At 46.1% G+C, this 11,189-nt stretch overlaps 1 long non-coding RNA gene across 7 annotated transcripts; it reads right to left on the bottom strand.

Moving 5' to 3' along the window:
* Positions 1-7,610: 7,610 nt before the first annotated feature.
* On the bottom strand, positions 7,611-11,089 carry LOC123156191 (uncharacterized). 7 transcript variants are annotated; one of them, XR_006477903.1, is made up of 4 exons: positions 10,546-11,082; positions 9,849-10,010; positions 8,692-9,761; positions 7,611-8,386 (listed from the first exon to the last, which is right to left on the bottom strand). It is a non-coding gene; the product is annotated as an uncharacterized lncRNA (long non-coding RNA). The 7 variants fall into 7 exon arrangements; XR_006477904.1 differs by having other exon boundaries at positions 9,849-9,979; positions 10,546-11,081; XR_006477902.1 differs by having other exon boundaries at positions 8,692-10,010.
* Positions 11,090-11,189: the final 100 nt, after the last annotated feature.

Genomic DNA, 11,189 nt, shown 5'->3' with positions numbered 1-11,189 from the left:
TGCCCACTCGGCTTACCATATTGGCAAAAGAAGAAAGTACAAAAGCTTAGTGCACAAGAACTTGAAAAGATGAACATGGCATGGGTTCCCAAAGGAAGTACTAAAAACAAGAATAATATGCAAGATTCCATTGCAATAAGTGCGACAAAGGTGAAGAAAGAGAAGAGTGCAAGCTTCGAACAACCAAGTCGAGGGTTTGCACATCAGAATCTTCGGTTCAAACAACATCCATATTCTTCAACTATGTCATTAATGCATATGCCATGGAATTCATCCTCAGATATGATTGGTTACCCTCCGTGGAATTATTTTGACCCATGGATGCAATATAATTTCTTACATCATGAAAGGGTATTACCAAATCATTATATGTTCGATTAGCTTCATTTTTGTTGCTAATCTAAATGGCCGATATATACTTATCGTCCAAAGCACGTACAAAACGGCCGATAGAGTGTTGACATCGTGCTTAGAACAAACTTCGTGCAAGTTATTTTTCGGCACACAAGTTTTACCGAAAAACAGGGGGGCATGTGTTGACACCAGATTTTGGCATGGTCAAAAAGTAATTAAGAAGATCTCAAATGGAAAAATGATCAAAGCGAGAAAGTTTCATATCGTCAAAAGGAGAAATTTTGATATTTGGGTCATAGCCATCCGATCTCATCCCTAAGGCCGAAGTTGTATTCGAAATATTGAGATTTTGTGTTCAGAACAGTATTCAGCTGATTACGCCCCCAAGATGGCCTCTGATGGAAAAAGTTACAACTGCAAAGTTCTTCGTCTCATCGAAACGGACGATTTTGATATAAGAATCGTCCCCATCCGAGTTCGTATGCAAAAGTTATAGCCAAAACTGTGCGCTGCAGCACTGTATTGCCGGATCATCCGGACCGGGGTCCAGATCATCCGGCCGAGGGCCGAAAAATTGACCAAAACAACAGAAGCTAAAAGTTGAAGCCGGATGATCTGGATCAACTCCCGGATGATCCGGGTAAAGGCCGGACAATCCGGGCAATTGTCCGGATGTCCGGACACGTTTTTTTGCTGCAGACTTTAGAAAACGGCCCGAAACACCTTCAAAATGGCCTCGGATGAAAAAGTGTTAAACATGAAAGTTGTGCGCCTCGTCGAGACGGTTGATTTGGATATAAAAACGTCCAAATCCGTGGTCGTATCAGGATTCTAGAGCCAAAACAGTGAGCCGCTGTCAAAAAACTGGGCTAGGCCGGATCATCCGGGCCTTGAGCCGGACATCCGGGCCGGGGGTCGTGAATAGTCCGTGTTTTATTAGGTTTTGATGATTTGGACGGCTAGGCAAGTCCTTTTCTTGTACGGGAAGTCCATCCACCTCTTATATAGACAAGAGGTGACGGCCAATTGAACAACAACACACAATCGAACAAATCTATCTAAACTTTTTACCTTTACTTTTCCATCTCCCTTGTTCTTCTTCTTCCTCGTTCTTCGTTCGTTCTTCTTCATTACAGGGCGGCGAACCTCGAGGCCCTAGGGGCGATCAGGTCGACCTAGGGCAGCCCATAGCCGCCGCTCGCCCTGACGGGGTCCCTTCCGGGCGTGTGGGGTTTCGGGTCTACAAAAGAGCCCGCCGGATTGTCTTGCGTACCGCGCTTCCGGACGGGTCTCCTTCGACGTGAGCTGCGGTGCATCACCCTCGGCGTTGGAGGTACACGGTGACGTGTTCGTGTGCGAACAGATGTGTGCATCCTATGAGGTTGAGCTCTACATGTGTTTTGATCTATGCCATGCCATCTTTCCAGGGGTGCCATCCATGTATTTTTATGACTTGTGTAGTGAGTGCATCAAGCTTGTTAAGTAGGGTACTTGTTGTTGTTGTTTTCCTGACAGATTCTGTTATATTTTGTTGCTATGTAAACCTGCTTCTACAAGTCATTGTGTGCATAATCTGGAGATGATCACTAAATGTGTTTTGATCTACATGTCTTGCTCTATCCATTCAGGCTCCTGGTTTCATTTATAGACTACTGTAGCTTGTTGTAATCTTGCTCTCAAAGTTGCTAAATAATATTGCTGTCAACCTGTTAACATGAAGTTTAGTTTTGGCCATGTGCTTTTCTAGTGATACAAGCACCCTATGAACTTGTTCTTGCCATGCTTAGCTTCATCAACATGTCTTATTACTGTTGGTTGCCTTGCCATGCCATGTATTGCTCTGTGGTGAGTGGTTCAAGCTCACCAACATGCCTACTTATTGTTGTTCCTGCCATGTATGAATCTGTTATATAACTTGCCATGTTTACATGGGTGCCATCTTAACTTCTGTGCATTTTTGGCTCATGGTCAGTAAGGGACTCTTGTTCTATGCATTTAGCAGTATCATGCCATGCCTTTGTTTGCCATGATAAGTTCCTGTAACATGTTGTTTGATAGCTTTAAACATTGCAACCTGATATTATTTCTGCTAAAGTCTGAAACTGTTATTATTTGCAATCTTCCCATGTCCTTTTGAGCATGTTCTAGTCTTTTCTGGAGATAGCTCAGTGTTCATGTTTTGTTGTGCTTTACCTGTACTTCATTCTCATGCCTTTCGTTCTTATGTTGGGGTGCTGTAGCATGTTGTTTTGATGCTTGCAATATGCCTAGTTGCTGTTATGGACAGATTGTTGTTATGACTTGTATAAAGTGTATGTGTTAAGCCGTTGCTCCGTTTTGAGTGTGCTATATATGAAACTTGCTTGTTTTTGCATGTAGTTTCATATTATCTTGTTGCATCCTTATTTTGAGGTGTTTGCTTGATGTTTGTATGCATTTTGTATCAATGCCATGTTTAACTTGTTTTGCTCATATCTTCTAGCCCGTAGCTCCGAATCTAATGAACTTTATATGTAACTTGACTAGAATTTCGTGTAGATCATCTTGGTGCATCTTAACTTGCTGTTTAACAACTTGAACATAAGGTTTATTCAGATCTGGACCAATTTCGAAATTTGCATATGAGGACTTACCGGAATTGTTATATATTGTTTCCGGCCTCATTTAAACTTGCTTTGATGTGTTGTTCTTGTTTGCATCATCTCTTGCCTATGAGTAGCTTCATGTAGCCTTGTCATGCATCATGCCTTGTTCATGTGTGGAGTGTTTACCATGTTGTGTGCTTCTTTTCGATAGTTCCTGTTTCGTTGCGATCGTGAGGATTCGTTCGTCTACGTGTGGTTCGTCTTCGTGGCTTCATCTTCTTCATGGACTCGTTCTTCTTCCTAGCGGGATTTCAGGCAAGATGACTGCTACCCTGGATCTCACTACTATCATTGCTATGCTAGTTGCTTCGTTCTATCGCTATGCTGCGTTACCTATCATTTGCTCTTCAAGCCTCCCAAATTGCCATGAACCTCTAACCTTTGACACCCTTCCTAGCCAACCGTCGTTTGGCTATGTTACCGCTTTGCTCAGCCCCTCTTATAGCGTTGCTAGTTGCAGGTGAAGTTGAAGATTCCTCCATGGTGGACAGGGTTATGTTGGGATATCACAATATCTCTTATATTATTAATGCATCTATATATTTGGTAAAGGGTGGAAGGCTCGGCCTTATGCCTGATGTTTTGTTCCACTCTTGCCGCCCTAGTTTCCGTCATACCGGTGTTATGTTCCCGGATTTTGCGTTCCAAACGCGGTCGGGTGATTTATGGGACCCCCCCGACAGTTCACTTTGAATAAAACTTGTCCAGTAAGGCCCAACCTTGGTTTTACCATTTGCCTCACCACCACCTACCTTTTCCCTTGGGAGTAATTAACCCAAGGGTCATCTTTATTTTAGCCCCCCCGGGCCAATGCTTGTCTAAGTGTTGGTCCGAACTAGAGTCCTTTGCAGCGCCCCCTCAGGGAAGCTTGAGGTCTGGTTTTAGTTGTACGGAGTGCTCATCCGGTGTTGCCCTGAGAACGAGATATGTGCAGCTCCTATCGGGATTGTCGGCGCATCGGGCAGTCTTGCTGGTCTTGTTTTACCATTGTCGAAATGTCTTGTAAACCGGGATTCCGAGACTGATCGGGTCTTCCTGGGAGAAGGTATATCCTTCGTTGATCGCGAGAGCTTATCATGGGCTAAGTTGGGACACCCCTGCAGGGTATAAATCTTTCGAGAGCCGTGCCCGCTATTATGTGGCAAATGGGAATTTGTTAATGCCCGGTTGTAGATAACTTGACACCAGATCTGAATTAAAACGCATCAACCGAGTGTGTAGCCGTGATGGTCTCTTTTCGGCGGAGTCCGGGAAGTGAACATGGTTTCTGTGTTATGATTGACGTAAGGAGGAGCTCAGGATCACCTCTTGATCATTACTAGTTGACGACCGTTCCTTTGTTTCTCTTCTCGCTCTCGTTTGCGTATGTTAGCCACCATATCATGCTTAGTCGCTGCTGCAACCTCACCACCTTACCCCTTCCTTTGCCATTAAGCTTTACTAGTCTTGATACCCATGGTAATGGGATTGCTGAGTCCTCGTGGCTCACAGATTACTACAACAACAGTTGCAGGTACAGGTTTTGCGATGATCTTGACGCGAGAGCGATTTGCTTGTTTTGGAGTTCTTCTTCTGCTTCTTCGATCGGGGGATAGGTTCCAGGTCGGCAACCTGGGCTAGCAGGGTGGATGTTGTTTGAGCTTCTGTTTATAATTCATCTGTAGTCGGATGTTGTTCTTGTATGTTGTATTGTTGTATTCATGTGGCATTGTATTGCCTCTTGTATATATCTCCATCTATTATGTAATGTTGATGTAATGATATCCACCTTGCAAAAGCGTTCCAATATGCGGGTGTATCCTTGGTGGGACCTTCGAGTTCCTTTTGGATAGGGTCGCATATTGGGTGTGACAGAGGGGATGGGACGGGATTGGAACCGACGGGGACTGCCGCTTTGACTACATGGCTACATGCTTATGGGAGGACGAAACGGCTAGGAATTAAAGCGATAGTAAACAACAGACCACTAACATTCATTGTGATCATAGTAGTGCGCTCTAGTTATGTAGTATGTATTTTCGCGGGACTGATAATGTGGACATGCAAGGCGTTATGCATGTGCACAATTGCTTATTTAACTGGACCGGTGACGTGGAGCTTGCATGTTGAAACACCATTAACGTGGCATCATGCTGATGTGGACAATACGCATGTAGAGAGAATTGCTATAGTGAGGAGCAACTTCTTAAGGGCATCTCCAGCCGCGGGAATCAATGCAAAGGCTGCCGGACTGCCGCCCTGCCGTGCCGCTCAGCCTCCATTGATGCTCACGGGCAGCGCAGTGAAGACGCCGCCGACGCGCGTTCGCCCGCATGCCGCCCACCGGCACCCCCGCTCCGTCTATAAAAAGGCGCCCCTCCCCGCCGGTGAGCACCACACCCTCCTCCTCTCCCTGCCGCGAAATCCTTCTTCCCACAGACGAGCTCTCCACTACTGCCTTCCATTGCCGACGAGCGAAATGGCCGAAAGATACCCAAGCGACGGCACAGCGGTGAACGGCTTCGGCCGCCGACACCTCCAGGAGCAGGAGGCGCGCCTTCTGTACGAGGTAGAGTACCCGGCGTCGCCCGACATGCGCGTGCCGAGGGTGTGGAGGTTGAGCGCCGGCGGCGTCCCGGTGCCGCCCGTCCTCGAAGGAGCCGCACGGCGGGCAGAGATCGCCTGCATACGCTCGTCGCTGACGGAGGAGCAGTGGAACGAGCCGAGGTACGCGCCCGACAGCGAAACGCTATGGACGCTGTACTTTCAGGCCCGCCGCGAAGAGCAGATCGCCTCCACCAACGGCTCATCCCCCGCGACCGCCTCAACTCCGAAGGACGGCGCGAGTGGTGGGGCGTCCCCGGCCGCACACTCGATGCCGTTCTCGACCACATCGAGACCGGCAATGTGCCGCGGCTGGAGTACCCGGCGCGCCCCTCCTTCTTTCGCCGCCGCGGTAGTTCCTGGATACCGCGGCGAATGGAGCTGGGGTCGTCCTCCTCGTCGGGCTCCGGCTCTCCGGCCGTCCACCCCGTCAAGCCCGAGCCGGAGGAGACACCGCTCAGGCATCGCGCGCGGAGCGACACCCTCGTCATCAACGAGTCGTCGCCTGCGACAGCACCGACGAGGCGCTCCCTTCGCCTTGTTCGATCGAAGCCTGAGCCGGACACGACCCCCGTGAAGCCGGAGCACGCCGGCATGGTGGCACCCGACGACGAGTCCGCCCTCAAATGGGCGAGGGAGGACTACGTCCGCGAGCAGGTGCGCCAACAGCGTCGGGCTTACCTGGAGACCCAGGCCCGCAGCCGCGCCGAGGAGCGTCGCCGCGCCGAGGAGGCGGCGTTATCGTCATCGACAGCGACGAGGAGGTCGAGGTCGGGCCGTCATGCGTTGTCGGTGACCCGGGCAAGGGGTGCACCAGGGACGCCGCGGGCGAGGCGCGACGACGACGGCGGCGGCGGCGGCTGTGACTACATCCGCTTCTACAGGCTTCTCGGTATGTAGAAAGCGGCGGTCGCGCCGGTGGCGGCACTAGCTAGGCATTTTAATAAGTTCGTTTTTAAGTTAGTTCACGCATGTTTTACGCTTTTGTACAAATTTGGACGAAAAATGGTAGAGTTCATGCAAAAGTCGCCCAGTTTGAAAAAAAACAAGGCGAACTTCGCCGAACCCGCGGTGACCGTGGGCGTGCGACTGGGAATGAACCGAACCCCAGGGGCCGAACTAGCGCCGGCTCGTCCCCATGCTGCTATTTTTCGGTGCCGAGAGGGAGGGTGAACGGCTGGAGATGCTCTAAGAATGGTAGATACTAGGGGTTGGGGCGCCACCTTGTGGCGCCTCCTCCTCAAAGGAAGTTGGGGCGGTGCCAAGTTGGCAGTCGCTCATTCCAGTTGCTTTTTTGCAATCTTGATAAAAACATGAAAATGGCATGTTACAAGAAGCCGCACTATAAATTTTGGAAGAGTTAAATAAATGACACTCAAATACAATGAGATTAGGACATCTTCGTCGAGCTTCGGTCGTTCATTGCAATTTATAAAAGAAAAAACAGGACACTGATCATAACAAAAACTAAAAACCAAAGAAAAAACAGGACACCGATCAAGGTTGACGACGCCCGCGCCCGAGCCGCCAGCCTCGTCGTTGTTGGCGGCCAACGCCAAACCCGCGGAGCACAACAATACAACAATACATAGTCATTCAAATAACCGCAAAATGAGATAAACTGAGGGTACCTATGTGATTTCCCGGAATTGATCCCTAGAAATATCCAATTGAATTGCTTGGGGAGCTTTATGCTACACCACCATAGTGAGATCTGTCGATTTGCCCATGTGGACGCTGGATGTAGAGGGAAACCATGCCTGCTCAAGTCCCATTCCAAAGGATGCATTGGACTGTAAAAAGAACACATATGAGAATGAAATGCACCGTCATTGCGTTTCTTTCGACAAACTTTGCAAAAGTTGCATCAAGCCACCTATTTTAAGTTTTTAACATGCCACTTTTTGTAACCAAACTCAAATAACACTGCTGTTCAAATATGAGAAAAGTTATAGATTAATGATAAAAAAAGTTTGTTTTCTTGAAAAGTGTATCAAACTTCTAGGAGAAGGCTATACAATATTTTACTAAACTCAATACTTTCAGGCCGTTTTTTTAAATCAATGCATCCCTCATCGAGTCATATTTTCTAGTACCCCCTACAAATTCTTTAAAGAATAGTACAACATGACATAGTAATGCAATGCCTAGAGTTAAACCTATCAACTTTGGCATGTACATACTTGAATTTGTACCATTGTTCCTGCCATCTTCTGTTACATAGTTATAACTGAATTACTATGCAATCATTGTTACTGAAACAATACATAAGAACATGCAGTCTGCATGTCAAGTTTTCTCTAAGAATAAATTTAGGTACACGTCACAATAAAACCAGAGTAGTGATTGTTCAACAGAAAACTGGTAGTTCACTTTGTTTCCTATATCCAGTTGCCTCTAGTAAGATTTTTACTGCAAGCAAAAAAACATGGAACAAATCTGAATTAGATTCATAATTAAAATCTGCAGATTTGGAAATAAAAAAACAGGGACCATTATAACAGAACATGGAAACTAAGTAGTTCTTATTCGAACAACTTAGATTGGTGATTGTGTACTGAGAGGGCGAATGGTGAGTCCATACAAGCCAATCTCCTTACCGTTCGTTGAGTTTTCTAAGATTGGCGATTGTATTTGCGGCATACCATTTGATGTATGGTATGACAGCATGATGATCTACCTTGTTCTGGATAAGTGGGTCTCTTCACTTTATATTTTGGTGGTACCGTTCGGCTTCTCAATGAGTGACACATCTTCACTGTGAGTATTCAGTTGTGGGCATGCAACACATCTTCACTGTGAATCTGGAGAGAGCAAATCATCCAGTAAGGATTTTGAATATGGATGTCTAGTTTGTCTATCAAAGAGTGACACACAAGCCCAGAACAAATCGCCACAAGTATCAATGTGTTGATTATCATCCATCAATATTTTCCATACGCTTATCTAATTACGACATGCACATTCCAAAACTCCATTTTCGAGGGAAATACCATCTGATGTAAAGAATGCATACCTCGACCTGATGCAGCTAATAACTTGTTGTCTTACATATAAATAACCCATAAGATACTCTAGAATGCACCATAAGATGGATAATATACGGTACCTGACTGTCTGTTTTCCATGGGAACCATCCTAGAGCCTCGTCCTGCTGCCAGGGCCTAAAATAAATGGATAAGAGCAAACAGTAGGACATAAATTTTCATGTGTGCAACATTTGCAGCATTTAGGTGTCTAAATATTGATTAATCATTAACCACTAAATTAAATGGACGATTATAAGTTCACGACATGCAAAAGGAAAACTCGCCATGTCCAATAAAAAAGTCTGTAGACAATTTCTTGAGATACTGGTAGTCCAAAGCGTAGTGAGCGGCAGTAATGGAAATAAGATGCAAATTCAGTAGGATATCCACGACAGAGAGCCTATAGCTAAGAGAATACAATTAATAACACATTGTTCCAATGGTGGCGAATGCAGGATATAGAAAAGAACAACAATTTTCCTTTCACTGACTTTCTCATACTTCTGTTTCTTGTTCCTAGCTGCCATGGAAATGAGTGGCCTTACCAGCTCCATCCATGAATATCTCTCTGTTCATTGCAAGGACTATGGTAACACTGAGGATGCTGATGTTAGTCAGGATTGCTCTCAGGTTAATCATAATAGAAAATTTACAGCTAGGAGCAATTCCCAAACGGCTGCAACTGCCATACCAGCACCTAAAAGTTCTAGGACTTCTCTTTGCATGGAAGATGAACCGTGCAAAATAAATGCTACTGCAAAAGAAAACTTTGAAGGCTCGGAATCAGTAACATATGTATTAGTTTTTGATGAGGTTTCTTCCATCCATGGTAGCTGGTCAGTAGCACCTATCCATCAAAAAAGGGCTGATAATCCAACAGTCAGAGAGGAAGTTCAATAGCAAATAACCATGCGACATTTCTGAAAAAAATTGTGAGGAAACAAAGAACGCCTAATTTTTTTAGGAATTATCCTTCAGAGTTGGCATATATAACTGAATGGCTCTGCAGTAAGTAATTTATTTTCTTTTATTTTGTATACTAACTTATCATTAATTACTATCGAATACCCAACCCTTAGATGTACCTGCATGACAGTCATGATTCAAGCCAGCTTCCTGGCACTTCAAAAGCCAGTGCAACATGTGTCATCTGCAGGCAAAGAAATGAGTAAAACTTCGAACATAATGGAATCTCAAAACTCAAAATGGAATACTCGATTAAAAAGTACTATATTACATCTGATTCTGCCTTGTGTGTGAAATCATCACTAGTATGGGTAGACTTTGGTGTTTCCATAGGGGACCCCTTGTGCCAATCAGACAACATCTAACAAGTGTTGATAATCAACACCTGACGCTGCTAGAAGCCTAGAACCAAAGGGTCAGTAGTGAAGTTTTCCTGTTATAGAAATAACAATTCTTCACATTTTTTTAATAAAACATATTCATTAATTGTAGAGATATGAAAACAACCCTATGGTGAGAACAGCATAGCATGAAACTGTTCCTCCTACAAACAATCATGAACCACAGTTTGTACATAAAGCTGTAAAATTAGAACAATCCATTACAATTTAACAACTCGAGTTGTTGCTGGCACTGGATCAGCCACATACAAACCAATGCTAGTATATTATGTGGTTAAATAGAATTACTTCTGCATTTTAGCGCTGACCAACAGAATATTAGAATGTCAAATTGTCAATATCTAGAATCTGTCGCAACTATATCCATGGAAAACTGAAAGTATAGAAAGAAAAAACGACCAAAGTGTGCAAGGATGCTCCACGGTTACCAGCGTGCTGATATCATGGAAACTGAGAAAGTGACAGTAAAATGGCAGCACAACTGCCAGAATATTATGTACAGCCTAAATGGTACAGCACTGAGGGCATGGTTTACTGAAAGAAACTTGCATCGATTATAAATCTAACCTGTGATTTTCTATAAGGTAGCCGGCAGCACCTTACTCAGGTTGGCTTTGCCGCCCTCGGCCTTGCCCCCGGCCGCTTCCTCGCCGCCGCGGCGGTGCCCCTCCTTGCCGACCAGAGTTAGATCCGTCGATCTGGCAGTGTGAACACTGGATGTAGATAAAAACCATGCCTGCTCTTGTTTCTTGCTCCCACGACACCACACAGCAGAGGAAGGGTTGGAGCCATATGTTGTCGGGAGACGAAGAAGGCCGGTGGGGAGCGAGCAACGCCGATCCGCCACCCTCACTGGCATCCACTCCCGCCCCCACGCCGGTGAGATCCCTCGTTGCAGGGAGGTGGCACTGGAGCCGTCGCCCAAATCCGCCCCATCTTCTTGCTCAGCATCAATACGGAGAAGAGGAAGAGTGGTGTCCCGTGGAGCTTCTTGAGCTAGAGGGAAAGACAAGCGGGGAGAGGAGGAGGCGGCTGTGGCCGGAGACGTGTGGGGGAGAGGAAGACGCGTGCGACCCAATGCGGAGCTGCCTTCGTTAGGAAGGAAACGACCCAATCCCAATCGCTGCGTTTATTGCTTTTTTTTTTCTCTTTCTCCTCGCCAGTAACAGCGCCGCAGCCCGCAGGGACGACGTGGCATACGCGAGAGGCCG

This window comes from Triticum aestivum, chromosome 7B (genome assembly GCF_018294505.1).
Source record: "Triticum aestivum cultivar Chinese Spring chromosome 7B, IWGSC CS RefSeq v2.1, whole genome shotgun sequence".
Lineage (NCBI taxonomy): Eukaryota > Viridiplantae > Streptophyta > Magnoliopsida > Poales > Poaceae > Triticum > Triticum aestivum.
The sequence above is the reverse complement of the archived record's forward strand: the minus strand, read 5'-3'. Positions and strand labels throughout refer to the sequence as shown.